Source organism: Ambystoma mexicanum, chromosome 6q, assembly GCF_040938575.1.
Source record: "Ambystoma mexicanum isolate Mex_15411 chromosome 6q, UKY_AmexF1_1, whole genome shotgun sequence".
NCBI lineage: Eukaryota > Metazoa > Chordata > Amphibia > Caudata > Ambystomatidae > Ambystoma > Ambystoma mexicanum.
In genome coordinates, this window is record NC_090937.1 from 1,372,571,111 (window position 1) to 1,372,597,624 (window position 26,514).

The following is a 26,514-nucleotide window of genomic DNA, read 5'->3' on the forward strand; positions in this document are numbered from 1 at the left end:
ATAGTCCCTGGACTGATTGGCCATACCTTATCTAAGCCCACTTCTCCAGACATGTGTCCCACTACATCATCACTATTGAATCCAGGTACATGATTGGTTAATGACGATATTTACACACTTATAAATCGTGGCTGACACGTGATGTGCACCATTCCAATCCAGACATGATCAAAGTAAACTGGTGAGCCCAACTCAGATTTAATTTTTAATAAAATGGCCTTCTCATTATACCAGAGGCCGCGGCGCACACAAGCTGCATCCCCAACCTTATACTAAAAGTATTGACATCACTGCTGCTCCTCCTGTCCTAAATCACGCTACGTTCCCGACACGACTCCCACTTATCACCATGAAACCCCAGGTGCCAGTAATGACATGACTGGGGCACCATTCTTGAGTCAGAATTTCAGGGATTTATTTGCTTTTCTTTTGCATGTACCTGTAATTAAAATGGGGTGACTGCTCCTTGGGTGGGGGCAGTAGTGGACTAAATCTTTGCCTGGCCTCTTGGCATCACAAAACACCATGTCCTATTCTCATGAATTTGGCTTTCAAAGGGTGCACCCATACCTGTTCTCCCCACACCTAACATTCTGTTCCCTCAACGTTCAAGCCCTGCACCTGGATACAATTAGTGTTTATCTGTGCACCGTGGGTACCTCTGACCTCAGCTTCTCTCCTGGGGGACGGAAAAGGGATTGCTCTTGGGACTGATCTAAATGGAGCCGCTGCTCCACATCAAGGCCTGTGTTCTATTCTGTTTGTTGTGTACTAAGCCTTAAAATCCAATACGGAGGCACTCTTGCCATGTTAACACACTGACCTCACTCACACCACAGTACCTTGCAGACTCCATATTCCACCTGCTGCAGCTCTTTCCTCGTAGCTCACTACAGAACATAACTTCATATACAACTACTAAACATCGGGCCTATACACTGCTTTATTTATAACCTCTGCAACGACAACATTGATATTTTATTGCTCCTTCCGTTTTACTATATGTTGGTATCTAATATGTGTAAAAACTAAAAAGAGATATGTGCGCCTTCCGCGGAGCTAAATTCACCCTGCTCACATGAGAGTACATGCTAATAGGTTTTCTCTGCCCTAACCTTTTTGCATTCCTGAGATGCTGTACGTGCATTTCAACAGCATTAAGAGATAGCAGTAAACGCTTGGGCTTTGCAGTCACAGGATAATGAGGCCATGGTTTTTATGGAACAAGGGTAAGAGGTGTAGATTGTATATGCTGAACAGCCTAGACAAAAAAACATAGGACCTCATCAAGACTTGGGCGGTAATGCTGGCGGTATTACCACTGGTGGTATTAGCCCTACCGCCGAACTCCCCGGTGCTAATAGCGCCGGATCACGAGTTCGGCGGTAAAGTAAATCCCCATTCCCCATTGAGCCCATTCGGGAATGCCTTATTCCCCATTGGGCTCAATGGGGAACATTCGCGCTCTAACCGCCGGCAGATTTCCCGCCGGCGGTAATAGCCTGAATTTTTGGCGGATTTCCTCCCAGCTCAGAGCTGGGCCGAAATCCGCCGAAGTCCTGATTTGGCAGACCCTTAAATCTGGCGGTAATAGCGCTACCGCTGGATTTAAGGGTTACCGCCAAAGTCGTGATGAGGCCCATTGTGTAGAAGAACATTGTAAACCAGGAGGTGCCACAGCATACAATGTAAAGGAGTTTGATGCACCAGGAGGAGATGTGAAACACAGGGTAGATGAGCATCATGAGATAGGAGGAACAATATGTAGCATAGGAGAGCAAGAAACAGGAAATGCCTGCTTTCCTCTAGATCACATCCAGTGATTCTGAGAAAAAAGGAGATGATAAGTGTGACAGTGTCAGGGTCATGGCCCTGTCAAGGGGGACAGGCATCCGTCCCAAATTTGGGTAAGAAGCTTACTAGGAGGTAACCCAGAGCTAGCCCTATCCTAGATGCATGGAGTGGGATTTGAGGGAGAGGCAGTCCCTGAAGCCCCTTTAAGTGCTTTGAGTATAAATGTGGCTACCATTCTTTGTCACATGATGTCTCCCAGTACTTTTCTGCCCAGAGTTCACTTTTGTCTCTTTCCAGGACAACAACTCCTAAAGTGCTCCACATCACAACCAAGAAAGCTGAGTTTGGAACCTGGGCAATGGAATCAACTAAAACGGCTTCAACTAGAATTTTTCCTGCCAAACAGACATCAGGCACTCAACCTATCACATCCAGACAGACCCCAGGGACCCCTAAAAATGAACTGAGGGTGAGAAGTGACTTTAGGGGAGCAGGATAGACACAGAAACATTTCTTAAACCAAATTGGAAACACAACTCACTAGCACATGAAGAAAGCCACATGGAAACGTGCAGACTAAAGGACCAAAGGGGGGGGCTAAAAAAGGGGGTTTAAGCCCAGCCTCTAGGGAAACAAATGGCAAAGATTGGCACACAGAGTCAGGTGAGCACTGGAATCAATGGAAGGGGGAGGGGAATAGAACCAGGATATGACAGTATAAGAGGAGACGGAATGAGAGGTAGCGTGTTGCTTGCAAGGGTGCGGTCAGGCCGTGTGGACGTGAACAGAAATATCAGGCAGAAAACAGAAAGTGCAGCAAAGTGCCTAAGAGTTGGTGGCAGGGTTGGAGTGCAGGTGAGGTATTCATTATGAGAGAATGTCACCAGTTGCACTTAGTGTGGAGTGAAGTAGAAAAATAACATTTGGGTCTTGCAGGGGTCCAGGGAGGGAATGAAGTGCCATGACAGAAGAATCACGAGGGTGAGATTAGATTTCAAACTGTGTACGTGATAAAAAAAAACAAAGTCCCTTATACTACGGATGAAAGCAAAATGCTTGAGTCACTCAGTAGTAGGAAATGTGTAGCAATTGAATCACGAGGGTGAAGAGCTTGTTTTTCTGCAAATGCTTTTACCAAATATGTCATGAGCTGTGTGCAAAGGAGTCATGCAATAAAAAGCTTGACTCTGGTAAATCAGGGTAATATATCACAAGTTTAATAAATGTATCTATGATGTCACTATAAACTGCCTATTTTTTTTTTAAAACATATTTTATTGGTTTTTGGTGAGGAAATATGTGCAATACAACATGAAATTAAGCAGTGATGCAACAAAGGAGGAAATAGTGAAGGGGGAGAACAGAAAAGTGGGAAGGAACAAACAAAACAACAACAGTCTTCTTGTGGTAGCGAACATTTCGGTGGATGGATGGGTCGAGGCCAATGTCCCAGTCTTTCAGGAAGCAGGGGAGGTCACATACAGGGTCTGTTGGTTCGGGCTAGGTGCAGGGAGTTAGTGTCGGTATGATGCTATGGGATTTCAGGGGGGTTTGTAGTCAGCGCTGAAGCATATGTCTCTCTGGAGGGCCTTCCAGGATTCCAAGGTGCTGCTCTCTGTTTCGCCGCTTCATGTGGTTCCTTCTTGCCAGGCTCTGGTTTCGGCTGCCGTCCATCTCTCCATCTCTTTGAGCCAGCGTTCATGCCTGGGGCCCGATGGCGTCTTCCATGCCATCGCAATGGTTCTCTTAGCCAGGATGCATGAGATGTCCATTAACCGAACAGCATGTTTGAATTTGCTGGGTCTGGGGTACTTCCCTAGTAGGCACTCGCTGGGAGTCCATTCGTACCTCCGCATTCCGGTGTCCATGCAAGTCTGTTTAGCTTTGGACCATAGTGTCATCGCCCTAGTGCAAGTCCAAAACATGTGGATCATGTCCGCATTATCGTTCCCACACCATGGGCATGATGGGGAGGATGACTTGTTGAAGGAGGCGACCCTGTGTGGGGTCATGTATGTCCTATAGAGGACGTTCAACTGAATCTGGCCGAATCTAGCGTTCCTAGACACTTTTTTGGGAAATATTAACACTCTTTCCCATTCTTTTTCCGTGATCGGGGTCTCGAGGTCTGCTTCCCATCTCGCCCTCAGAGCTCCGCCTTTAGGGTTGGGTTTATCACATAGTCTGTTATAGAGCCTGGAGACTGGTCTCCAGCCGTCCGTGAGGTCGTGCATTTCTTGTAGTAGAGGGTCAGGGGAGGGCTCTTCCAGCCAGCTGTTCCATTGTTTCTTGGCGGTCTGCTTGAGGCGGTGGTACCAGAGAAACTGGCCTGGGGGTATTCCTTCAATGGCCTTTAGTGATTCAAAGTCCCTGAATTCCCCATCCTCAAACATGTCACCCCATTTGTATATGCCGGCTTCTTCCCACCTCCTTGCTGTGGAAAGGTCTGCCTCCGTTCGGCAGGTGTCTGCCAAGATAGGGTTATCCGGAGAGTACGGATGTTTCGCTCGCCTGATGTAACAGGACCTGGCCCATATCCTCCTACCTAGGTCAATGACTTGTAAGGTGACCGGGGATTGCCGTGTGGGGTGCCATAGGGTTTCCTTGGGGATCACGTTGTTCGAGGATTGCCTCAGTAGTTCCGTTTCAGCCGAAGGTTCGTCCGAGAGCCATTTCGTTATGTGGCTTAACTGGGCAGCCAGGTAGTATAACTGGAGATCTGGTAGCTTTATTCCTCCCTCTTTATGCGGCAGGGAAAGGATGGATAGCGACAGTTTGTGTCTGTGAGGTCCCCACAGGAAGTCCTTGATGATTGCCTCCAGTTTCTTGAAGAAGGGTGGTCGGACATAGTGACAAATGTTCACGAAAAAGTATAGGAATTGGGGGAGTATGATCATCTTGACTATCGCTGCTCTGCCTACCATTGCCAGCGGGAGCTTGGACCAGAATTTTATAGAGCGTCGAAGACGCGTGGTGGCGACTTCTGTGTTGTGTTCATGCGTGAGTAGCGGGGTGTGGCTCACGTTGATCCCTAGGTACCGGAACTTGACCAGTTGCCACCCTATTCCTACTGCCGGGAGATCGCTTTCTGGTATGCCGCGTAGGCCCGCCAGGGGGAATGCGGAGGACTTACTTCTGCTGAATCTGATCCCGGAGTATTTTGCATAATTGTCGAGCACCTCCAGTGCTGTTGGTGAGTTGACCTTGGGGTTTCTCAGGTATAGAAGAACATTGTCCGCGTATAGGGATATTATGTGGTGTACATTGCCCACCTTGATGCCAGCGTCGAAGAGCTGTTGCCTAAAGTATTATGCGATCGGCTCCAGGCCCAGTATGTACAGCATGGGCGATAGCGGGCACCCCTGTCTCGTTCCCCTTTGTATTTCCCAGGCTGCTGATACCATTCTTCCTGTTTTCACTCTTGCCATTGGGGAATTATAGAGGACCTCGATCCACCTGATGAAGCCCCCTCCGAAGCTGAATCTCCTCAAGACCTCCCTAATCCATTCCCAATATATGAAGTCGAAGGCCTTGATAGCGTCGAGCGACAACACTGCCAGGTCTTTGTCTCTTTCGTATGTTTCGGCCATTATATGTTGTAGCCTCCTAAGGTTAGCTGTGGTGTTGCGCCCAGGCACAAATCCGTTCTGGTCCTCATTGACAATGGATCCCACCACTCTGGCCAATTTGCCAGCTAATATGGATGTGAGAATCTTAGCATCATAGTTTAGCATGGCCAGGGGGCGATAGAATTCACAGTCGGTGGGTGATTTGTGTGGCTTGAGCATGGGAACGATTATGGTCTCTTTCATGGTGTTGGGGAGGACCCCGTGCGTGTATGCCTCCTGGTAGACTTCGTGAAGGACTGGGGTGAGGATGGGCTCCTACGTTTTGTAGAACTCAGATGGGAGGCCGTCGCTGCCGGGGGCTTTGCTGGTAGAGAGTGACCTGATTGCCCCTTGCACGTCCTCAAGAGTGATCTCCATCTCCAGTTCCTCTCTCTGCTCGGCTGATATTCGGGGGAGATCTATCTCCTCAAGCGATTCTATAATGTCCTCCGTGGCAATTTGTGCCTCCTGGGCATACAATTTGGAATAGAATCTGGCAAATGCGTCGTTGATCCCCAGTTGTGTCGTGTGGGATGTCCCATCGGCGTCCCATATCTCCATTGGGAGGTGCTTGGGGTGTTCTCGCTTGCAGAGCTAGGCCAGTAATCTCCCCGGTTTGTCCGATTCCCTGTGGGATCTGATGGTGTATGTGGTGAAATCGAATTTCTCCAGTCTTTCCCATGCTTGTTGGCATTCTACTCGGGCTTCCTTCAATTTGCTTTCGGCCTCTGTGGAGTTGTCATGGGTGGACTCTAGTCGGGAGATCTCTGCTTCTTGTGCTTCAAGTGTTGTCTTTAATTGCCTATGAATTCCGCCGGCTTACGATATAATTTCTCCTCTGGTCACAACCTTCATAGCTTCCCATAATGTGCTCCAGGAGGATACCGGCCCCTTATTGATTTCCAGATAATCTTCCAGTTTTCCGGCGAGGTCTTCCCTGAACTCAGGGCCTTCAAGTGCCGCAGTCGGCATCCTCCACATAGGGATCGGGGGTCTGGGTCCCTTCTGTTGCCATAGCATGGTTAGTGGGGAATGGTCGGAGATCGTTCTCCCCAGATATTCTGTGGCTGCGGCTCGTGGGGCGAGCTCCTTGTTGATGAACAGATAGTCAATTCTTGTGTGGACTCCATGCGGAGCTGAGTAGTGGGAGTAGGTCCTCTCGGGTGGGTGGTGTTCCCTCCAGATGTCCACCAGGTTGAGCTGCTCCAGAGTTTCCTTCAGGGCCCGGGCTGCGAGGTTGCTCGGGTGGGGGGGAGGCAGTGATCTGTCCATGCTTGCGTCAGCGACGCAGTTGAAGTCGCCTCCCCATATAAAGGTGCGATCCCGGTGTTGAATCAGCTTTGCGATCATTGTGGTGAGGTACGCCGGTATCCCGTGATGTGGGAAGTATGAGTTGACCAGGCAAACCGGGGTCTGTTCCATTGTGCCCCAAATCACTACATATCTCCCTTCTTTGTCTAGTTCACACCCCTCGATTTGGAAGGGCACGTCCGGGCTTATCCATGTTAGAACCCCTCTCGCGTATTTGGAATAGGGGGACCCTCTCACAGTCCCGGCCCATCGGTCTGCAATCTTGGACATGGCCTCCGTCGCGAGGTGGGTTTCTTGAAGCAGTGCAATCGAGACTTTCTTCCTTTTGAGATAGGATTGTATGCGATTCCGTCTGAGGTATGAGCCCATGCCCCTCACATGTCATCACGGTAAGTTGTGCCGCCATCGGGTCTGAGTTTCGGGTCTGGCACGGGACTCCGTCCCTAGGGTTTGGCTCTCCTTTAATCCGCAGTGAGCGGGTTGCAAGGGAGACACCATTGGTTCCCGAGCTCCCGGGTCAAGTCCTGGGCCCACCCCGGTCTTTATTAGCGAGAGAAATTTGAAGACTGTGCAACTAGTGAAACTAATAACAAAACTCAAACTGGTGCGCCCAGCGACTACAACATTGTCGCGGTGCTCAGGCGCTCTCGAGCCGTCGAAGCCCATCCGGGAGTCAGGCGCGAGCTGGGTCAGGCGGGTGCCTGGACCGACTGGATTCTACGCTGGGGGTAGGGCTAGTGCCTGGTGGCGGAGCCGAGCGAGGCTGTTTCCTTGTGATAAACTGAGATTGGATTACCTTCTGGTTTCCGGCGTCTTATTTGCTGGTTCTTTACGGTTACTTGAGAGTTACTTATGAAATCTGAGGGGGTTAGGCCTCAGTCCGTGGATTGTCCTTGCCGTCAGCCAGATTATTGTCCTCTAGCCACATGTTGGCTGCGTCTGGATTGTCGAGGAATACCACTCTCTCCTTATAAATGACCCTAAGGTGCGACGGGTATAGTAGCCTGTATTTTAGGTTCAGTTGGTGGAGCCTGGCTTTTATCGGGACAAATGAATTTCTCTCTCTTTGCACCTTCTGCGTATAGTCCGGGTAAATGGAGATTTTGGAGTCCCCTCTTTCGGTGGGGCCACCCTCCCTGGATTGCCTTAAGATTCTTAAGTTTCTCTGTCCTGAAAGTTCAGTATCTTAGCTATTGTTGGTCTACGGTGCGAGCCCGGGGGGGGGGGCGCTTCTGGAGGGACCTGTGGGCCCTTTTGACCGAGAATCCCTCGTCAGTCTGCCAGCCCCAATTTCTTGTAGCAGAAGGGTTTTGACGAAGGATGTGGTGTTTGCCCCTTCGCTTACCTCCGGGACAGCTAGGATCCTAATGTTGGCCCGTCTGGCCCGGCCTTCGGCCTCTTCCGCCCTCTCCTCCAGGAAGGCGACTTTCCTCTTCAGGTGGGCGAATTCAGACTGTATAGCTGTGGTGGGCGCAGATGTTTCCTCTGTTGATTGTTCAACGGTCGTTACCCTCTCAGCTAAGTTGCGTGCGTCCTGGCGAATTAGTTGGATGTCTATTTTGAATTCGTCGATCTTGGAGTCTATGTGCGTTTTTAGTGAAGCTATGGCTTCCAGTATTTGAGAGTGATTATCGGCGGCCACGCCTTCGCTCGTCTGGGCGATTTCAGAGGGACTGGCCCTGGCTTGAGTGGGGGTCTTTACCTTGTTGGAAACAAAGGAGTCCATGGTGGCAGCTCTGGTTTTGTTCTTGGCAGCCATCTTGAGGTGGTGGTTGTGGATGCCCTGGGCCTCGGGAGCTAGGTAGCATGCGGGGTGATATCGAGGCCCTCTTCCGATGCTGGGCTTGGGGCAGGGGGCCCAAGACGGTGTTTTGCCTGCCCTCGGACCTGGGCGTGCAGGCCCCTCGGGGTGGATATCAGAAGAATAGGCATATGCGGGGGGCCCCTTTCTCAGGTGTTGCGAGGTCTCACGCACCTTGTCTTGTTGGACCGGGCCGGTGGAGTGTCCCGCGGCGCGTCTGTCTCCTCCTATGCATCGGGTGTTGGGCGATCTTTGCCGGAATCAGATCTGGCTCCGTCCGGTGAGATGAGCCGCAGTGCAGTCGTTTGCGGCCCCGGGGAACCCGGGATTGGGTTTGTCGATGTGTCCTTGTCCACGATCGCCCAGCCGCAGAGGTGTTCGCCGTTCCGGAGCTTGGTTCACCTCAGTGGGCCGTGCGTAACTGCGGCGGGGCCCGTGTGGTGCGCTTCCTCAGCACGTGTGATCCGGCCCGGGTGACCCCGCACTGTGCGATGGGAGAGCATCCGGGCTGCGGGCCTTGCGTTAGTGCCAGTTGGGCGGCCCCTGGGGGGGGTCGCTCTCCTTGTCGTGCCTCTGCTTCGCCCCTCCAGGCCCGGGAGTCCATTGGGGGAGGGGTTCCCCTCAGAGGCTCCGCTATGCAGTGCGAGGCGCCATCTTGGATTCAATCGGAGCGGAGGGGGGGAGAGCCGTTTTAGGGCTACGGTAGTGTCTAGGAGGTCCGATTCAGTGGGCCCAACGGTGGTTCGGGTTCAGGTCCGCTTCGCACAACAGCACGTTTTTCTCCGAGGGCTGGTGCTTCACATGAGCCGGAGAAAAGGATCAGGAAACGGCGTCTCGGCCGGAGCTCGGCAGGTCAGCTACCCATCGCCATCGGCGCCAAGCCACGCCCCCAATATATAAACTGCCTATTGAGTCCTAAAAGGAATAATGAGGGGATGAGGCGATTTTGCTGACCCAACATTGTCCAAATTTATAATGTGTCAACAAGGAATGAAGAGACTGACCAAGTGGTGCTGTGAAGAGTGCAATAAACTTTTATTCAAAAGAAAGTTAACCCTATCTATCCTTAGCTCTAATGGGATTTCCATAACTAAACTGGAGAAACTGTGGTGCTCATCTGTAAGTCCATGTAAGTCCAAATCAAAAGGCACTGCCACAGTCAAAAAGGCTCCGACGCTATCCCTGTCACTATGATAAAAAAATAATACTTTTCTGGCTCTGCTCATAAACCAAGAGAATGACTCCTTTCACCTGAATGTAAAGTGTCCCAAAGAAGCCAAGGTTTCTCCAAAATAAAAGTTCTATAAAGTTCCAAGCTTTTTGTGACTCAAAACAAAACAAAACAGTTCTACAGGATCCTCGCGGGGCTAGAAGAATGACTACCTTCTCTTAGTTGGTTTCTTAAATTTTTCAGCAAAACTTTCAATTCCTTTACCGAGGTTTTTACAGATTCGACTTTCTTTATATTCTTTATCCTATCCCCACTGGTACGACAAAGGTGCTCCCTGAGTTCCTCTCAACTCTACAGTGGCACACCTCTGAGGCGCTTGCCAGGGAATTGTGGTTTAAAGTCATTCACTACTTTCCTGATTTCTTCACATTTACAGTCTCAAGTATTCTCAGTTCCCCGGATGTTGTCAGGTCATTTTCCAAAAAGGTTGTGCCGGATTTTCAGCTTTTCATAAGAGAAGACAACGACAAAGACAAAGACAATGATTTTCTTCTTATTTCAAAAGGGAGTGTTGACCCTGTGGAGTGAAAGGACTGGATGTTTGACAGGATCTGGAACAATCATAAGTTTGGAATAGTCTTTTGATAGAGGGTGATTGGTTTTTGCTCAGAAGACCATCCCTAGATGATTTTGGGGTGTACACAGGAGAGCTTCTGTTTCCCATGTGTTTTGGGATGTTACATCTTTGTCGACGATTGTCCTCAAAAGCCCCCTTAAGAACATTGTTCTCGCCAATGATTCTCCCTAGGACCCCTGGAAGAGTTTCTGTTCCTACGACGGAGTTCGAGAAGATAATCCTTCGAATAACATTTTGAGGATTTAGGGTTGGAGTTTTCAAGACAGACTCAATTCATAACCACTGAGGTGAGTCTTACTTCTCTATTAGTTACCTGTTCTTTATATTTGTTTGTTTAGTTAACAGTTCTTTATGCAAGCTTGTTGTTGCCTGTTTTCCAAGGCTCTCCTAGCTTTCCCTTGGCTCCCTCACAGACTTTTACCAACTCCCGTTACATGCTCTTGGAGTCGGGATGCTTCACAGGTTCTTCCTGGGATCTTGTGATGACCAATCGTTTTTCTCTTGTCAGGTACTTGTTTGCTGCGCCCTGTACTACTTGTTGTTCTGATGCTGATAATGGACTCGGCCGTACCTTCTGTACGGTCGTTCAGCCAGCACCACTCTGGAGGCAAGTTAATCCCGCCTATGCACAACTTTGCAAGAGGCTGGGGTTGATGGTCTTGGCCCAGTTGGTGGACCACTTTGTCCAATGACTACAGGTCATGCCACCACAACCAAATCTCTATTCTACAACACTTTCCGGGTGTCTCACAAATGACATATGTTTGTTTCGCTGGGACCTTATTCTGATTCTCCTCTTTCTCTTGGCCACCAGCCACAAGGTTTCTTTTTTTAAATTTTTTTTTTAGAGGTTTAGAATTTTTTATCTGACACGACAAAAACAGGTTGTAAAGGGAAGACAAAAGAAAGCAGAGGAACCCAAGGAATGGATGACCGTGTTTGCTAAACTGGTATCAGCATAACATCTGTGCAAAGACCTATGCTCATCCGGCTAAGCCCACAGATCGCTGTGTGCGCACAGGACCATCACTGCTAGATCAGTGCATATGCAGCATAATCTGACACATCTGTGCACACACAACCACTAACCAGACATCTTCACATAAACACCACTCAGACAAGTCTGTGCACACCCACACAGAGCAGTTAATTCCAGAAAATTGCCAACATACAACAGTCAGGCAGATCACAGCACCCATAAATCCCTCCATCCCAGATCTGTGCTCATTTGGCTGCCACCCACAGGTCTATGTGTACACATTCTAATTGCAGCCCTGGATCTGGGGACACACACCGTCTATGTGCACACACAAGCTTCCTGCAGGTAATCAGCCTTTCTGAAAAAAAATCTGTACCCAAAGAGTTGTCCCTTACTTTGAGCTGACAGCATCCTATTGGTTGGTGTGTACATGAAAGTCTGATGTGTGTGAACCCATATAGATTTAATATCCCTGCACACAGAGCCTCTGGACAATAGGGCACTCCAATAATCGGTACCAACATGTCCATTCCAAAGGTCTCTGCCCACGCATCTCAGACCTGTCGCAGGATGTCCACTGATATCTACAATGCTATATAGAATGCTCTAAATTCTTTAAAACAAAATGTACATAAAAGTGGAAAAAGCGCTTCAGTCAAAGAAAGATCAATGGCTTTCAAGGAAGAACACATGTTAGATTAACTTGTATAGATCAATATTTCCACCAATGGAGTCTCAGCAGCTCTTTGGGTGTTGCGCTGTCGCTGAAGGACAAAGGTTCTAGCAAGGCAACAGAGGTCTATATGTATCAACCCAAACACTTGAACCTTATAATTATTGCTTTTTACTGTGTGATGCAGTAAGGCTGGTGCTGCCACCATGTGCTGACATTGGTGAAAGATGAAAGACTAGCTCAATATTAGTGGTGAGCGGACACTGTATGCTGGCAGCAATGGGGCCCGGCTGTGACCAGTAATGTCAGCAAGATAACACTGCACACACCGATGTTGGCCAATACGAGAGGCAGACTGACACCAGTGTTCCCGCACCTGGCAGAACATGGTGACTGTGGCTCAAGTGGGGTGCCACCTGTCACCAGTACTGATGGTAAGCTAACCCAGAGCCCAGTTGTCACCCAATACAAAGGGTGGGCTGATGCCAGTAAGCACCAGCTGTCAACTTGTGCCGACTGTGGCACCAGTGAGGCCCGGATCTCACCATGCACCAATGGCAAGCTGACCTTGTGAGTCAAGCTGTCCTGCGATGATGAGGATGGCTGACACAAGTGATGTTCAGCCGTCAATCAACATTGGTCAGCAGGATCGCGGTCATCCAATACTGACAGCACGCTAATACTGGTAAGGGCAGTGAGGTAATATGCACAGTGGGCTGACAAGTGACAATATGCCAACTCAATACTGACAGTGGGCCAAAAAATACAAGGCGATTTGTCACATTCCGACAGTGATCTGTCCCCATTAAGGCACTGCAGTTACCAGGGGTAGAAAGGACACATGGGCGTCCAGCTAGTGCCCTACGAAGGAGTTTGGGCTTAGATGACTAAACCCAACTATATCACAAAACTGGACAGCAGACGGTTCCCATTGTCCACTAATGCTCACAGTGCTAATACACTTGCTAGCCCACCCAACTCTCAATGGCCAGGCGGCACAGATGGGGTAAAGGCGACTACTTAAAACCAGTGCTGAAAAGCTGTCTTGGTTTATTTCCATGTCACCCAGACTCCTGCAGCCCAACTGCCACTAAATGCAGGCTGCGGTCTGCACCACTGATTATCCTATGCGGATTCTAGAGGCCCAGCTGACACCAAATACGGATGGTGGCTGACACTAAATGCTGATGGTGACTAACAGCCCAGCTGTCGTTCACAATTAGGTCTGTAGCTGCCTTTAGCACCTTTTGTCTGATCAAAGACAGTTCGACTCCTTTAGATTGTGGATTAGTAGTTTTACTATTATCCCTGTGAAAGTGTCCCATCAGAACCTTGACCAACAGCAAGCCCATGATACCATAAACAACAAACCACAAGAGTGACAAGCACATTCTGCAAGAAAATCTCTATAAACAGCCATTCTGGCTCAATGATTTTAGGAAGTTCACAAAAAACAGTCCATAATGTGCCCATTATAGGGCAACACCTGCAGAGGAAGTTCATTACTCGAGGGTTTAAAGGAGGGACATTAACGTACACTCTGATAATGGGACGCTGGGCAGCACTCTGGCAGAACAGAAGCTCAGAGGCATGTGTGACCGGGACGATCACCAGGGACAGCACCTGGCAACTCAGAGCCTCAATGTGTGCCAGGCCTGGCACTGGAGACAGCTTGTGGGAGCAAGGCGTGCATTCAAGGTATGAAGGTGCAAAGGGGCACTAGGCACAGCTCTGGCAGCACAGCAGCCCTATATCCCCAAGTTGCGCATACAATTAAAGATAAACAGGGACATTGGGCACAGCTCCTGCTAGCTCTCTGTCCTGAAGACTGTGTGAAGGGTGCAGCTCATGGTAGAGCATTGAGCTTCAATGCTTGCATGAAAGATGAGCTACAACGTGCAGGGATACCAGACCATAAGTTACCATGCCAGGGAGCGCTTCAGCTCATGGTAGAGCATTGACCCTCAACACTCGCATGAAAGATAAGCTACAGCGCGGAGGGATACCAGACCCTAGGTTACCATGCCAGGTAGCACTGCAGCTCTTACCACTTGGAAAGATTAAGGTAGAGCTCTGTGCCAGTCAACTATTAGTGTGCATGCAGAGCAAGTGCAGCAAAGTCCTATGATCCGAGGTGTGAGCATAATGCACACTTTGGGGCACAAGTAGACTGATCAGGGTAATTATAGTCCGTTTACCGATTTGACAAAGAAGGTCTTCCTATTACTGTAAACACTAGCTGACAGCAGCCCCTCTCCTACACTCGGGGTGATGTAGCACACAAGCACTTATACTAGGCATACAAAACCAATAACTGACTGAAAAATGATATTCTGGCAAAATGGAGGTAAACTGCACAGATGAGGACTCTCGTTTGTGATGTGACCCTGGCACCAATAAAACACGGGCCTTTGAGCAGCAGCAGACACTGGTGCACCAGAACTCTGAGTGCAAAAGCAGTGTATATCCTGACAGAGAACCATGGATCACAGTCCAGTACAGTATGTCAGGCAAAAGCTCAGAATCCTCGTCCAATTCACAGTGCGTGAAAAACAATAACTCTGGCTCCTGGTCCAGTACATATCCTGCTAGACAGTAGTCCAATACAGATCAGGTTCAACAAGAGCTCATGGGCCTAGTCCAGTTCACATTGCGTGAAACAGCTCTGGGTCCTGGTACAGTACATATCTTATCAGAGTAACTCTGGAACTGGCCCAGTACACATGCTAACAGTCAATAACTTGGGTTCTGATCCAGGTTACAGTCTACTGTTATTCTTGGTCACGGGTCAGGGTTGGAGAACTGTACCCACAGCTGGCCTGGACAGCATGTCTCTCCTGAGTGAGTGTAGCTGGTACTGGGCCTTCATGTGTAGCAGTGCAGATCACCCCATCCCCCCTTAGGAAACGTCCTATTCTGGAATAACACATTAGACATCTTGTCGGCTTCCTCCACTTGCAACAGCAAAGCATTCACTGCCAAACAGATAATATTGCATACACCCACAAACAGCCACCCACCCAACCAACCAGACGCAATCTTATCCATACGCAATGGAGTACCCAATTTTCAACACTTATTTCATAAATGATACTCTGAAGGAGGTTAGTCCAGAGCTTTAAAAACTGGTGAGGAGCTGCTTGTACATTTTAAACAGCAGGCCCAAATTAATGAGACAAATTCCATAAGAGTCTCCATAATGCAGGATTTGACCATGCTGTCCCACTCTCCGAACTAGTGCTGCTTCACAGAGGCCGCAATACCTCATCAGCATCTCGCATTCCTTCACATCTAAACCTAGATTGAAATATTTCTTTGTATAAACCATTCAGGTGTACATTATAGATGTTCAACATGCTTACAAGATAACCAATGACAATGCTAAGAGGTTAGCCCTTGTTTTTTCTTACCCACAGAACTTGCCTTCATATTGTTGTACAGGTATCAAACACTTGTTGTAAAAACAATAGGAGACGACCTTTGCATAAGAAAGCAGAGGGATTGCATACGAATGGAGCAGTCATTGGTAACAATCTTGCCCCAGGTGTACACAAAACAAAATCCAGAAATACAAAGCCTCATCCATATTTCACCAGAAATACAACGCCTCCGCTTAGACTAAACTTGGCCTAAGTGTCTTCAAACAATAGGACGAGCAATGCTAAACTACTGCTAGGAACAAAGCTGACCTAAGTCTTTTGCTTGCACCGCAGAACAGTCGCTGGGACGAAGCCTGCCCCAAGTGTCTTCAGCGTCACAGTTCCTAACATAAATGTCTGCAATGGAGATACACTAATGAAGCACCTTTTAAGACACCAGGTCTAAATGCTGAAGGCAGAGGAAGAGAGTGATGTGGAACAGGGCTGCCATGGAAGGAGACGAGACAAGTGGCACAGCGATGCAACTTTGAATACACCCAGGGTTTTCACTATAGACAACTGTCAGTGTCAAGGCAGACATGCACATTTACTGAATACAATCTATAAAACAGTTAATACATTTCTTCAAAAGGGCACCATCATCAGAATGCAGTCCAACAAAAGATGTAACCCAGAAGCCACCACAGCAACAGTGACACTGGACTCAAATTATCACAGGTTTTTGGAATTTGTGGTGTCCCTTCAGTGCACAGCCTCACTGAGCACAATTTCTAAAACAATCTTGGAATTTCCTACATTACAAACAAAATGTATTTAAGACACCAAATACAACATGTTAATTGTACTGGAACTCCTGCAGGATTAGCAGCCATTAGGAAATACATTCTCTGTGCTCCTTGCAGCTAGTTTCGAAGGGGGGGAACAGGGTGGAGGCATGCGTGCTCTGCACAGACAGATAGCCATGCAATATATGCAGCGTTGAAACACTGTGCGCTGTTCTGGAGGGAGAGAGTTGTGCTCCTTGCAGCTAGGTTTAGGTGGAGGAGCGTGCCTTACGTAGACAGAGCTACGTAATTGCTGTATGAAGCTGGTAGTTGCTGTGTCCTGTTCTGGTGGGAGCGAGTTGTGCCTTTTACAGTTGGGGTAGGCTGGAGGATCTATGTCGTTTGGAAATGGAGGGTGTTCAATGTTCAACACATGTAGCTCAAAGAGGTTGGAGGGATGCCATGTTAGTACACAGCTGAAAGGAGCTGTGCGTTGAGCAGTTGGAGGGAGCGAAGCACTCTAAATGCATGTTTGTGGCACCAGTAGCTAAAACAGATTCTAATACAGTGTGCATCGTCTTCGCCCTGAGTGGAGTGAGATGATGAGGTTTATGGTACAGTCAGACAGAACAGCCCTTTCTAGCTTAACGGCTAAAGCCCTAATAGTATTTTGAGGTATTTTGACATCCAACTAGGCGAGACATTAAAGATAGTGCTAGTGACTTGAGGGATCCGGCATGCTGTAGCTAAGTGGGCCCCGATCTCATGGGCCGTTCAGCGGGGTGAGCCTCAATGCCAAAGACGCCGTAGCAGACAAAGTCCAGATACAGGAGGTTCCATTGGAGCGGACGAAAAGCGAGGCTACATATCTGTTGGCCGTCACAGAGCAAGTCTACATTCTATGAGAGTTGCTGCCGAACAAACCCTGAAAACATGGCAACTGCAAGAGGGAGCCTGGCACTGGTTTAGAACTAGCCCCAGAACGGCTGTTGATGCAGACCAAATCACAATGCTTAGGTTTAGTCCTAGGAAGCCATGACAATAGGGCAGCTACAGGAAAAGGACCAAGCGTTGTAACTGAGCTAGGATGAAAATGGTACTGCTACAGATTCAGTAACCTGGCAGGTGGCCAAAGCGATTAAGGGCTGAACCTGATCCAGCAACGGGGCGCGGCCCCAGTGACCAATCATTAACAGGTGATCAAAACAGACGGGGCCTGAGCCTCAGTGCCACTGACAAGCAGTGTAATACTGCAACCGTAACGAGAGAAGCGGTCAAACACTGTGACCCACCAATAACAATGACCAGACACTTTATTTGGAAACACTGACATGTGGTCAGTGCTCCAGGGACATAATGAGACAATAGATGGCAGATCAACAAAGTGCTTCAAACAGAATACAACAGGTGACTAGACCGGGACCTATCGCAATGCGTAACCTTAGCACAGTCTCAGCCACCCAAGAATACACCATGAAGGGAAGGACTAATCTTAGAAAGTTTCTCCCACCCCCAAAGCAGACAAGAAAATAAGGGCTAGGATGCAAAGGAAGGCAGATGGCCACAACACCACACCCTCCTCTCAGCCCTACACCAGAAGGCATAAGTGGGCCTGTCACCACAGCACTTACTGCCAAAGCACGTGAAGAGACAAAGCCTGAACACCAGAGGCATCGAGCATTCCCCTGGGAGAACACCAGAAAGCTGCAAGGCTTCCGCGAAGCAGAGGGTGATTTACCCCAACACACTGCTCATGAGAATACTCCAGGAGTCTAACTGAATTCCCTCCTTACCAGGCGTACCTTCAGCAGCTGGACTTGTGTCAGGGAGAGGTGCAGATCCATATACGCACGCTACTGCTGGGCAAATGTGGAGGAAAAGCTGGAGATGCCACACAAGTGCTGGACTGAGGTGGAGGACAAAGAAAAATCCACAAGGCGGTGGACCGAACAGAGTATCCAGACGTGTAAAGGATACAGTTGGAGGGCAGGTGCAAGGTTCCACGCAGATGTATAGGACTGAGATGGTGGGCAGACACAGGAGGTATGACAAACAAAAAGTTGAGGTTGGTTGGCATGGCTTCCTTTTGTAGATTTCATGTACCGGTTAAGAGGTCAGAGGTTTCAACCTCTCTTCTGCCTGATACAGTCTGAGTGCTTCTTCTAGACTCTGGGAAGGAGTTTCTCTATGAAGTCTTTCACAGCATCCATTTCCTGGGAACAAGAGCTATGCATCACACCAGGATAGGTTTTAAACTGGACTTTCGAGGGATTCACAACACACTTGAGCTTCTCTGAGGTGAGTACTCCGAAGCGGACAGGAATCATGGGGTCCATCTCATCATGACATTGTAGGATAGGAATATCTTTGTTCACACCACCGCCAGAATCCTGAGGAAATGTCTGCTGGAGAGGCAACCAGCAGCTGAGACCCACAATGCCGGATAGCTTGTGTGGGCAGGTGAGAGCTGTGTAGAGTGAAAGGGTGCTTCCCTGTGGAAAGCCTCCCACTATGATCCGGTTTGCTGCGATTCCATTCTTCATCTCGTGCTCAATAATGGCTTTAATGCCATCCGATGCTTTTTTTTATTCCAGCCTCGTCTTCAGAAGCATCAGGGCACAGCCCCATCAAGTCAAACCAGGAAGGCATCACCATCTTCATATTGAGGGTCACTGGAATTCTTGGCGCATGAGGACATATGTACTTCACGTAGGGAAGCCGGATCGCAGACAATGCTTCTGCCCAGTCATGCCCTGTGTCTCCAAGACCATGTAAGAAGATTACCGCTGCTGTTTCCCACTCAGTGCCAGAGACAGTCACAGCATCAGTGAGGAGAGGAACAGACATGTTGTTACTGCACTGAGGGAAGGCGACACATTGCACCTTCTTTCTCTCCCCTCCTCTGTCTTTCCTCTCCTCGGCTCTCACTGTCCCACAAGGTTTCTTTTGTATAATGCTTAGCATTCTGCCTCTGCCTGGGACGCCTTCTCCACTTTCTGTTTCTGCTTCCACTACTGCCAACACCTAGTCGGCCTGTCAGACGTTCTTGTGCGTTCTCTTGAACCACCCCCTCCATGACTCTTCCTTGAGTCTCTCGAGTCTTCCTTCGGCATTTAACTCTGCATTGCCTCGATTTTGCTTTCCAATTCCAACTTCCTCTCTGTCTCTCTCTCTCTCTGTTTCAATCTCTCTATCACTGTCATTTGTTTTTGGCGTCTTGATATAGCAGGGTCTTCCCAGACGTAGTGTCAGTTCTGTTGACAGCAGCTTGTCAAGTGTTTTTCCTGCTTTACTGTAGTGTTCTCAGGTTTTTCCTCGTCCCTGTACTTATCTCATTAAGATTGTCTGGCCCAGTACAATAACACATGGTTTCCGATGTAAGTCTAGGGCAAATATGTTTGTTGCAGTTTTGTTCTCTTATGTGATTTCTTGTTATTCCAGATCATTTGACGAGCCAGAGCCAGGAGTACAGGAACTTTCCTGATCCTCCGGTCTATCTCTGCCACCCTGTGGGACTTCACTGGTGCTTCTCCTCGGAGTGCAAGCGAAACCATGAAGGTAAGCAGACACCATGCTTTGCTAATGTCTGTGCGCTCTGAAGGGTGAGTGCACTGGGGAAGGTTAAAGACGGATGTGAGAGGTCAGAGACTGGAGGACCTGGATGCCATTTGTTAAAATGTAAACTACTTGAAATGAAAGTATCTGGTTAAATATGGATTGTGGGGAACGGGTATGGGACTGGGTAGGAGTCCCATTGGCAATATTGTTTATGAATTACAGGTTCAAATACTGTATACCGAGCTGTTAAGAGTTGGGAACCCATTGGCTTGTTACAACCGATGATGATTAGGATAAGGGACCCATTGTGTTTTCAAGAAACCAGTGATGGAAATTGAGGCATCGTTGCTAAATAGAACTTGTACACTGCAGGAACTGTATTTTTGGAGTATGGCCTCTGTGTTCTGACCTGGGGTGCTCACTTGTGAGCATGATTTCAGTGTTTTGGTGAAGAGACACCTGCCGGGGTGGTGCTAAAAGGCTTTTACTTGGTGCACTACTGAACCCCCTGACCTTACAACATGGAGACACCACTCGAAATAATGTGTAAAACGTATCCACCCGATAAAGATAAGGTGTGTAAGTATTGTAAATAATGGGCACAATGCACTAGGAATTATACTATAGCATGGCCAGAGGGAGCTTAATTCTATATGATATATCATAATCACATGCACACAATAGTACAGGCTACAATGTCAGGAAAAAAGGAGGAGAAAAGGTTAGATGTATTAAATGTATGGAAATGATATGGGAAAGACAGTGAGGAGCGCAAGGAGGAGGACATGACAGAATCTACGACCCCCACTGCACCACCCTCTTATGAGAAAAAGATTGATTCTGATTTTATGTTCCCACTAGGACAACCAACTAAGACGCCGCCCATATCCCACAATACTGCTGAAATAGGGTTTACAATGCCACCCATTGATTAGTCCCATCATCCAACAGACCACCCTAAACCAAGTGAGGGAAAAACAAGATCTTCTTCTTCTTCTTCTTCTTATTATTATTATTATTATTATTGTTGTAATATTCGGGCGTAGGCAGAAAAGGCTTGTTTTCTGGTCTTTTCCTTTTTGTAGTGACAGATTTAAAGTCTGCACGTGTTCTGGCTTCTGGTGGTGCGCTGTCTGTCGGAGATGCTGTGTTTCTCCACGAGGTAGCTAGGTGACTTGAGGGCAACTGCCTTACTGATGATAATGCAAGCATTGAAGGTGATTTGTGCATGCAGTGGCAGCCAGTGAAGGTTGATGAGTGCCGGGGCTATGTGGTTGTATTTGCATAGACCCTAGATGAGGCATGCAGATGCATGTTAACACTTCTCAGGGGCACAAGGGAGGACGACAGGAGGCCTTCAAGGAGGGCATTGCCCCATCCAGGTGGGATAGGACCAGTGCTTAAATGGTGGATCTAAAGCTGTCCGGAGAGAGGAAGGGTTTGACTTTCCACAGGAGGGAGAGCTGATACCAAGCTGTCTCAGGTTTCTTAGCTATGTGTGTCTTGAAGGAGAGATGTTTGTCAATGTGGAACCAGAGGGACTTGACACAGGAGGTGAGCTTGGGTGTGAAGCCCTCAGAGTTCATGGTTGATAGCCATGTCTGTATGTCTGGGTGGTCGGTGTTGTTGATGAGGAGTAGGAATTTGGTCTTGGAGGGGAAGACCTTCAAGAATACACTGGACAACAAAGACTGAATCAGCTCTTTGCTCTGCATTGTCCAATTACAGACCCAGGCCCACAAGTACTAGCAATACCACAACTAACACTTCTTGTCCTGTCTGGCTGACACTCACTATCAAATGAAGATGGTCTGCCTTTTGCATTTGAGCCAGGGCAATGTGTTTCTAAATTTCTAGCATGAATGCCCAAATAAATATTAAACATTTAAGTAATGTATGCTAGCAGGGAGGCAAGATGGCCAGTGAGATTCTTATGTTGTCAATGGGCTGTGCTGGCAGGTTGCCAGGCATGGGTTTTTGTTGTTTCTTTGGAGTAAGGTAAGGAAGGAATGGATTATTTATTTGGTCATTCCTGCACATGTTTGACTCTGCGAGTAAAGCCAGACCCCCTGATTAGTCTGTATCAATCAATTATCTAGCTTCACCGCCTCTTTCCATCTGTCTATAAGCAGAAATGTTACGACCCCCACTGCACCATCCTCTTATGAGGAAAAGATTGATCCTGATTTTATATTGCCACCAGGAAAACCAACTAAGACGCAGCCCAAATCCCACAATACTGCTGACATAGGGTTTACAATGCCACCCATTGAATAGTCTCATCTTCCAGCAGAACACCCTAATCCAAGTGAGAGAAAAACAAGGCCTTCTTCTTCTTTTTCTTATTATAATATTTAAGGAGCATGGACGTAGCATTGAGAGGTATACAACAATACAGATACACAATGCAGTGCTTTACAGAGGTATACAACAGTACAGATATATAATGGAGCACTTTGAAGAGATAACAGAACAGATATAGAGTAGGGCATAGGATACAGGGGGGCAGAGAGGAAGGATACAGCTATTCAAGGTGGCAGGGAGGAGATAGCGAATGGCATCTAGCGAGTCAGGTGGTGTGGGGGGGCCATGTGATGGCCTCGGTGTTCAGGAGTAGAGACTCCATGAAGAGGTTGGTCTTTAGTTTGTTTCTGAATTGTAGGAGCATGGGGGTCTGATGCTGATGGCTAGGAGGTTCCACAGTCTTGGGGCATAGGCAGAAAAGGCTTGTTTTCTGGTCTTTTCCTTTTTGCAGTGACGGATTTAAAGTCTGCACATGTTCTGGCTTCTGGTGGTGCGCTGTCTGGCAGAGATGCTCTGTTTCTCCACGAGGTAAATGGGTGACTTGAGGGCACCTGCCTTACAGATGATACTGCAAGCATTGAAGGTGATTTGTGCATGCAGTGGCAGCCAGTCAAGGTTGATGAGGGCCGGGGTTATGTGGTTCTATCTGCATAGACCCTAGATGAGGCATGCGGATGCATGTAAACACTTCTCAGGGGCACAAGGGAGGATGAATGACAAGAGGCCTTCAAGGAGGGCATAGCCCCATCCAGGTGGGATAGCACCAGTGCTTAAATGGTGGATCTAAAGCTGTCCGGAGAGCGGAAGGGCTTGACTTTCCACAGGAGGGAGAGCTGATACCAAGCTGTCTGAGTTTTCTTAGCTATGTGTGTCTTGAAGGAGAGGTGTTTGTCAATGTGGAACCAGAAGGACTTGACACAGGAGGTGAGCTTGGGTGTGAGGCGCTCAGAGTTCATGGTTGATAGCCATGTCTGTATGTCTGGGTGGTCGGTGTTGTTGATGAGGAGTAGGAATTTGGTCTTGGAGGGGGTGGCCTTCAAGTATACACTGGACATCAAAGACTGAATCAGCTCTTTGCTCTGCATTGTCCAATTACAGACCCAGGCCCACAATTACTAGCAATACCACAACTAATGTTTCTTGTCCTGTCTGGCTGAGACTCACTATCAAATGAAGATGGCCTGCCTTTTGCATTTGAGCCAGGGCAATGTGTTTATAACTTTCTAGTATGAATGCCCAAATAAATATTAAACATTTAAGTAATGTATGCTAGCGGGGAGGCAAGATGGCCAGTGAGATTCTTATGTTGTCAGTGGGTTGTGTTGGCAGGTTGCCAGGCATGGGTTTTTGGTTTTTGTTGGGTTTTTTGGAGTCAGGAAGGAATGGATTATTTATTTGGACGTTCCTGCACATGTTTGACTCTGTGAGTGAAACCAGACCCCCTGATTAGTCTCTATTAATCAATTATCTAGCTTCACTGCCTCTTTCCATCGGTCTATAAGCAGAGATGTTACGATATTGAGTTAGATGGAACATGATGACACAGCATGTATCAGATTTCAAATCTTTTAACTATTCTAATGTCCTAGTTAAATATTTGTACTACTTTTGCATGGGGGGATGAGGTTTACTGTGGCCCTGTTCTCTAAATAACAACAATCATTACTGAATTATAAGCTGTATAAAAAGAAAGTAATGTGAATAATATTGATTATATATACTTTGTAATGTGAGTGATTTAGAGCTTGGTATTGGGTATAGGTGTAAGTTAGGTTGGGGAGGCAGCAAGTTCCGTCTTGTGCCACTGCATCATCTTCTAGAGTACTGTACTTGCCCCCAGGCCAAATGTTTAAAGTTCTCCCTTGTGTGTGGTATAAGATTTATATTTATATTTTGAGGTGGGAAACAAATCTTCTGGGGTTCTTTATACATGCATTATGAAAAACAAAGAACAATTTAAAGTCACTTCTGTCACCTTCGTGACTCTGATGCTTCGATTGTGTCAGTGCTATACTTGCCACTTATGTGCCTTTTACATTTTTGACTGATGAAAATAAAATATTAAAATGTAAACATCAAATAACACCCAAATGTATATTTCATTTTAACATTTTTAAAACAACTATTTCTGAGAAAGAATATGTAGAAAGTCATACAAATGCACATTTACTAAGAAAAATAGACTCAAATTTATTTGTACAAAAAATACATATATTTATAAAAAAGAATCTGTTTATATATTTGTACAAAATATGTGCAGTACATTTTCTTTATAAAACTCATTTTTGTTATAGGAAAAACATTGTTTTTAGAAATAATAATTTAAACTTGAATTGAAGACATTTTGAAACTACACCACTTCATTTGAAACTTGATGTCAATTTTTCAACAATTTCACCTTTTTTTGTGGATATACTCCATGGTGTAATGAGGCATACCAAAAGCAGTGTGTGTTCTAGCTTGTTCCCTCTACCAACATTCTCATTTTGAGCAAGTACAGCCAGCCTTGTTCTGGCCTCCATACCGTCTATCCTGAAATGCAACCTTTTAGGCCTGTACTTTAGGCACATATTATGGAAAACCTCTAAATCACCAGTTAGGCCCATGAAATTTCTGGTAAGTGTTTTGTCGCACACAGTCTTTTGAAGGGCTATGTGAGGAGCTATGCACCAATCACTTTTTCTTACGATCATGCTATTCACTCTTCACTCAAAGATCCATATACATACTTGTGAAAATGCTCATCATCCACCCATGAGTGTATGTTTGAACTATGATTGACCATTAACACCTCTTTCAACCAGAATCTGGATGGAACCCTCACATGTTTTTGAAGACCACCATAGATGGTTGCTGATGGACTGTGACCATTTTAAAATTTCTTCTGACCCCTTTTTTTTACCAGCAGCAGTGATTTTTTAGGAAATTGATTTGGTGACGTACTATACACCCAATTAATATCTTTTGTGCGGGAACTACTCTCTCATGACCTTTGCTATTCCCACATGCCTGCATGTGGCTATCAATTCTATTTGCAATCTTCTTGATTGCAGAAGTTCAATGGATTTAGTGAAACCATATTTATCCATGGCAACAGAGGTTGGCAGTCTGCAACAGCCAACCCAATGTATGTATGTAATAGCTGGAAACTAATGAAACATACCGCCAACAACACTGGTCCTACCTTTCCACTTTCCCACACTTGTCCCAAAGAAAATGGTATCTTACATGTGTGGGTGCACCTACCTGGGTGCAAAGGGAAAAGGCTATACCACTGGTATCCCAAAGAGTGTCTGGAGAGCAGATTGTGCTGGAATTTGCTCTTGTGGACAACCCACTGTTGTGGGCCTGGGGTGTCGCAGACACCCAGGAAAACAGGGAACTGCATGAATTTCTGAAAAGAAGACACTCGTGGGAATCCACAGAGGTCTGACTTGCGCGAATCACCCTAGAGTGTATTACCCACAAGCCCCGGCAAAATCCTAAATTTAGGGAACAAACACAATTTACAGACATTTCCGACCTGGAAACTGCTGAAACATGCTGCCAACAACACATGTTGTACCCTCTCGCGTTCCCACATGTGTCCTGATGAAAATGGTACCTCACATGTGTGGGTGAACCTACCTGGGCACAAAGGGAAAAGGCTAAACCACTGGTAACCAATTTGCTCTTGTGCACAACCAACAGAGTTGGGCATGGGTGTTGCAGCCACTAAGGAAGGCAGGGAACCCCATGCATTTCTTAAAACAAGACACCCATGGGAATCCACAGGTCTGACTGGTGTGAATCGCCCTCGAATTTATAACCCACAAGCCCCAGCAAAGTCCGCAATTTAGGAAAACAAACACACTTGTCAGAAATTTCCCACCTAGAAACCACCGAAACACGCCACCAACCCCACATGTCCTACCTTCCTGTGTTCCCACAGGTGTCCCGACAAAAACAGCACCTCACATGTATGGGAACACCTACCTGGGCGCAAAGGGAAAAGGCTAAACAACTGGTGACCCCAACTGTGTCGGGAGAGCAGATTTTGCAGGAATTTGCTCTTGTGGACAACCTACAGATCTGGGCCTGGGTTGTCGCAGCCACCAAGGAAAACAGGGAACCCCTTGCATTTCTGAAAAGAAGACACATGTGGGAATCCACAGAGGTCTGACTTACGTGAATTGCCCTAGACTTTATAACCCACAAGCCCCGCCAAAGTCCGCAATTTAGGAAAACAAACACAATTTTCAGACATTTATAACCTGGAAAGCACTGAAACACGCTGCCAACAATACATGTCCTACCTTCCCATATTCACATAGGTGTCTCGATGAAAACAGTACCTCACATGTGTGGGTGCACCTACCTGGGAGTAAAGGGAAAAGGCGAAACCACAGGGAACCCCGTGTATTTCTGAAAAGAAGACACTTCTGGGAATCCACAGAGGTCTGACTTGTGCAAATCGCCCTAGAATTTATCACCCACAAGCCCCAGCAAAGTCAGACATTTTGGGGAAAAACACAATTTCCAGACATTTCCCACC

At 47.4% G+C, this 26,514-nt stretch overlaps 1 pseudogene; it reads right to left on the minus strand.

Moving 5' to 3' along the window:
• Positions 1-18,104: 18,104 nt before the first annotated feature.
• LOC138515616 (acyl-protein thioesterase 2 pseudogene) lies at positions 18,105-18,972 on the minus strand (annotated as a pseudogene).
• Positions 18,973-26,514: the final 7,542 nt, after the last annotated feature.